The following is a 5,179-nucleotide window of genomic DNA, read 5'->3' on the forward strand; positions in this document are numbered from 1 at the left end:
CCCCTCTGTCACTCGGAAGCTGAGAGGATCATGTCCCTGCTGCCCTGCGGCTCCCCTGGGAGTCGTCGGGACAGTTTCATAATGGTGCCTAACATATGGCTCAAATATAGAGGATAGAATAAGGAGGCACCATTAAGAAGCAGGATCCTGCCTAAAAGAATTCAGAAGGTAAAGGTAAAATATCGTATATCACTCTGCCTGGTAGATATTTTCAATGCTAGCACTAGCCTTATTTTAATATTGTAGAATTATGGTTGTGTGTGTGCAAGAAGTGTATGGGTATAGGCTGAGTTGGTGCTAACCTGGCGTTTAATTTCACCTAGGAGTTTAATGGTGAGAATGAGTTCAAATGAGATGAAAGCAGTGGTATTAGATGCAAAAAAAACTATTTCTAACAAAAGGAATCAGGTTTGAAAGGATGTGTTAAAAAATCTTGCAGATGAGATAGAAACTCACTGCCCATGGCTCCAAGAAGAAAAAGAGCTAGATAAAAAGACTTGGGAAAAAATCGGGAGAGCTCTGAGAAATAATAGGGTGGAAAGATTTATTCTCTGTCTTTGGGGTCTTGTAGAGGAAATTTTAGAGGAAAAACTGACAGAGTCAGAAAGTGAATGGAGCTCTCGAAGCACAGATATGGAAAGCCAAGAGAATCAGAATGCTTTTTCAGAAAGCCAATCTACTAGGTCTCGTGGAAAGGAGTGGTGGTTCTATGTGTTACCCACTCCCTCTAGGTCCACTATGACTGGAGAAAAGGCTTGGGGAGATTTGTAGTTAAGTAAACTGGAGTTTGAAATCAAGTTGCAGAAATTGACTAATGAGTTGAATGAATTAAAGGCAGTATCAGGCAAAAGAAAGGACAGCTATCTGGAGACAGGCTGTTCATCTTCAGAGAGAGCAAATTATCAGACTTGTGAAAATGGGCAGGACACTTCAGGAGTACTAGTGTTTCCAGTAATGGAACGACTTGATCAGCAGAACGAAAGACATAGACAATATCAGACCTTGAAACTTAAGGTGATCAAAGATCTAGGGAAAGCAGTGGCTCAATATGGTCCAAATGACCCATATATGCAGGCACTTTTGGACAATATTACAGAGTTATATTTAACTCCTCAAGATTGGAGAATCTTATGTAAGGCCACACGATAGCAGGGGATTTTCTGCTTTGGAACTCAGAATGGCGAGAGATCAGCAAAAAGAGGGCTGCACAGAACACTCAGAAAGGCAACCCAGAATGGGATTTGGACATGCTGATGGGTGAAGGGCAGTATCAAGGAAATGCTAGACAGATTGATTATCCTCCTGGGGTATATACACAAGTTGTGATAGCAGCAAGAAAGGCTTGGATTCAATTACCTATGCAAGGAGAGGTTAGCTGAAGCCTAGCTGGCATCCGACAAGTTCCAGAGAAGCCTTTTCAAAATTTCGTAGCCAGATTACAACAAGCCTCGAAAAAAACCCTTGGAGAATCTCATATGGACAGTTCACTTATTACACAGCTGGCCTATGAGAATGCTAACGCAGTGTGCCGAGCAGTTATTCGGCCATACAAGGGTCGGATGGATTTATTTGAATATATTCACCTTTGTGCAGATATCGAACCTTTCTATAATCAAGGTTTGGCTGTGACGGCTGTATTGCAGGGAGCTTCAGGTGAAGAGACCCTGAAGCAAAGGCAGAAAAATAGACGATGTTTCACATGTGGAAGTATAAATCATTTTAAAAATGATTGCCCTAGGAAAAAAGGAGCCACAAGCATGCCCCGAGGGTCTGTCCTCATTGCAGGAGAGGGAAGCATTGGGCCAAAGATTGTAGATTTTAAAAAGGCTTTCAAGATAATATCCAGTCGGGAAATGGGTGGAGGGGCTAGCCCGGGCCCCCCTTTTAAAGCAACAGATAGCATATGGGGCCACGAGTCAACCACCCAGCCAAGAAGATCTGTCTTGGAAATTTTCAGGGCAACCCCAGGAAGTGCACGAGTGGACCTGTATTCCACCTGCCACACAGTACTAAAGCCAGAAATGGGAGTTCAAACTCTTCCCACTGGAGTTTTTGGGCCTTTGCCCACAGATACTTGGGGATTTATTATTGGAAGATGTAGCTCAACTGTGGATGGATTGCAGATCTATCCAGGTGCTATTGACCGAGATTATCAGGGAGAGATTAAGATCATGGCTTCCTCACCTAGTATTGTTATTACAGTACCTGCTTATCAAAAGATTGCTCAACTTATCTTAGTCCCTCTGTATCCAACGCTTTCTAGTTCTGTTAATAATGAGGAAGGACATAGTTGTTTTGGTTCTCCTGATGTATACTGGGTACAATCTATCACTAATAAAAGACCTAATCTTAAATTGATTATTGAAGGAAAAAGCTTTGAAGGTTTAATAGATACTGGAGCTGATGTAACTATTATCAGAGGTCAGTACTGGCCCTCAACTTGGGCTCTAACTGAGTCCATAACTCATCTTCAAGGGATTGGATATGCCAATAACCCAAAACGAAGCTGTAAGCTTCTAACCTGGAGGAATGAGGAAGGTAATTCAGGGCAGATCCAACCATATGTTATGTCTAACCTCCCGGTTACTCTGTAGGGGAGAGATCCATTGTCACAGATGGGCATTGTCTTGTGCAGCCCTAATGAACTAGTTAAAAAGTGGAGGTCAAAACAGAAAGTTAGAACATCTGGAGGCCCTAAGCCTCATTCTGATAGTAAAGGTTCAAAGTATTTTCTATAATGACTATGGTCTTTCCTGTACCCCAGGCAGATAAAATTCAGTGGATTAATAATATTCCAGTGTTGGTTGATCAGTGGTCTTTATCTCAAGAAAAGATAGGAGCTGCTTCCTTGTTAGTGCAGGAACAATTAGAAGCAGGACATCTGAGGGAGTCAAATTCCCCATGGAACACGCCTATATTTGTGATAAAGAAAAAATCAAATAAATGGAGACTAATTCAAGATCTGAGGAAGGTTAATGAAACTATGGTGATAATGGGAACACTACAAGCAGGATTGCCATCACGAGTGGCAATTCCAAAAGGATCTTATAAGATAGTTATGGATTTAAAGGACTGTTTCTTTACAATCCCTTTGCACCCTGAGGATTGTGAGAGGTTTGCTTTCAGCCTTCAATCTGTAAATTTTAAGGAACCTATGAAATGATATCAATGGACGGTCTTTCCTTAAGGCATGGCTAGTAGTCCTGTATTGTGTCAAAAATTTGTGGCGCAAGTCATTGATCCTATAAGAAGGAAATGGCCAGTGATATATATTGCCTTCACAGATGATGTCTTAATAGCGGGAAAAGTTCCTCAAGATATGCTTTTGTGTTATAAGGATTTAAAAGTTGCCTTTAATGAGAGGGGACTACAGATAGCCCCAGAGAAAGTGCAAACTCATGATCTGTATAATTATCTAGGCTTTACACTTACAGATCATACTGTTATTCCCCAAAAGATAGTTATTCATAGAGACAAATTAAAAACCTTAAATGATTTTCAGAAATTATTAGGTGATATCAATTGGCTTCGTCCCTATCTAAAACTCACTACAGAAGATTTGAAGCCCTTATTTGATATTCTCAAAGGTAGTTCTGATCCGAACTCTCCTAGATGTTTAACTAAAAAAGGAATATCTGCTTTACAGCAGGTAGAAAAAGCTATTGAGAATCAATTCATTACTTACATAGATTAATCTTTACCCTTTCATTTATTAATTTTCAATACAACTCATGCCCCCACGGCATTATTATGGCAGCAGGCACCTTTTATGTTGATCCACTCAAGGATATCTCCTAAACGTAATATCTTGCCATACTATGAAGCTGTTGCACAAATAATTGTACTTGGAAGAAAGCAGGCACTAACTTATTTTGGTAAGGAACCAGATGTTTTCATTCAGCCTTTGACTTTGGAGCAAGACTCCTGGCTAAAACAACACAGCACAGAATGGTTGCTTGCTCAAATAGGATTTCAAGGAACTATGGATAACCATTATTCCCAGGACAAACTAATAAAGTTTTTAAATGTACATGAAGTGATATTTCCAAGAATAATGGCTTGGCAGCCCTTAAACAATGCCCTTGTAGTATTTACTGACGGTTTCTCTAAAAGAAAAGCTGGATATCTCGTTAATGGTCAACAGGTGGTTATAGACACTCCTGGTGTTTCAGCTCAGCTAGCTGAATTAACAGCAGTATTAAATGTGTTTCAGGCTGTGACTGATGCCTTCAATCTTTTCACTGATAGCCTATATGTGGTACAGTCAGTTCCTTTACTAGAAACTTGTGTTACATTTAATTTTAATACTACATCAGGGTCTTTATTTTCTCAATTGCAAAATATCATTCTTGCATGAAAAAAAATCAATTTTATATTGGTCATATATGGGCTCATTCTGGCCTGCCTGGGCCATTAGCCAAAGGCAATAATCTTATTGACAGAGCCCTGATAGGAGAAGTTTTAATTTCAGATCCTGTTGCATTAGCTAAACAGGATCACGATAAATTCCACCTATCTAGCCAAACTCTGAGACTTAAATACAAAATTTCCAAAGAACAAGCAAGAATGATTGTTAAACAATGCCCTAAGTGTGTTGTTCTAACTCCAGTACCACATTTGGGGGTAAATCCAAGAGGCCTTATACCCAATCATATTTGGCAAATGGATGTAACTCACGATGCAGAATTTGGAAAGCTTAAATATATACATGTCTGTATTGATACTTGTTCAGGATTTATGTTTGCTTCCCTGCAAACAGGAGAAGCCTCCAGAAATGTTATTGATCATTGTTTACAAGCATTCAGTGTTATGGGTATGCCCAAAACAATTAAGATGGACAGTGGGCCAGCTTACACTGACAAAAACTTTATTTCTTTTTGCAAGGATTTCGGCATTATTCATAAAACTGGCATCCCATATAGCCCTATGGGACAAGGAATTGTTGAGAGAGCACATCGCACACTTAAAAATTGGATTTTGAAAACAAAATGGGGGAATCTGTTCCCTCCAAGGTCTCCAAAGGCACACCTTGCCTTTGTGCTTTTTATTTTAAATTTTATGCAGACGAACATCAAAGGTCAGTCCTCGGCGGACTGACATTGGCATCCTAACACTTCAAGTTCATATGCCATGGTATGTTGGAGGGACCTGCTCACCAATGCCTGGCATGGGCCAGACC

The sequence above is a fragment of the Mastomys coucha genome, unplaced genomic scaffold (genome assembly GCF_008632895.1).
Source record: "Mastomys coucha isolate ucsf_1 unplaced genomic scaffold, UCSF_Mcou_1 pScaffold18, whole genome shotgun sequence".
In the NCBI taxonomy this organism is placed as follows: Eukaryota; Metazoa; Chordata; class Mammalia; order Rodentia; family Muridae; genus Mastomys; species Mastomys coucha.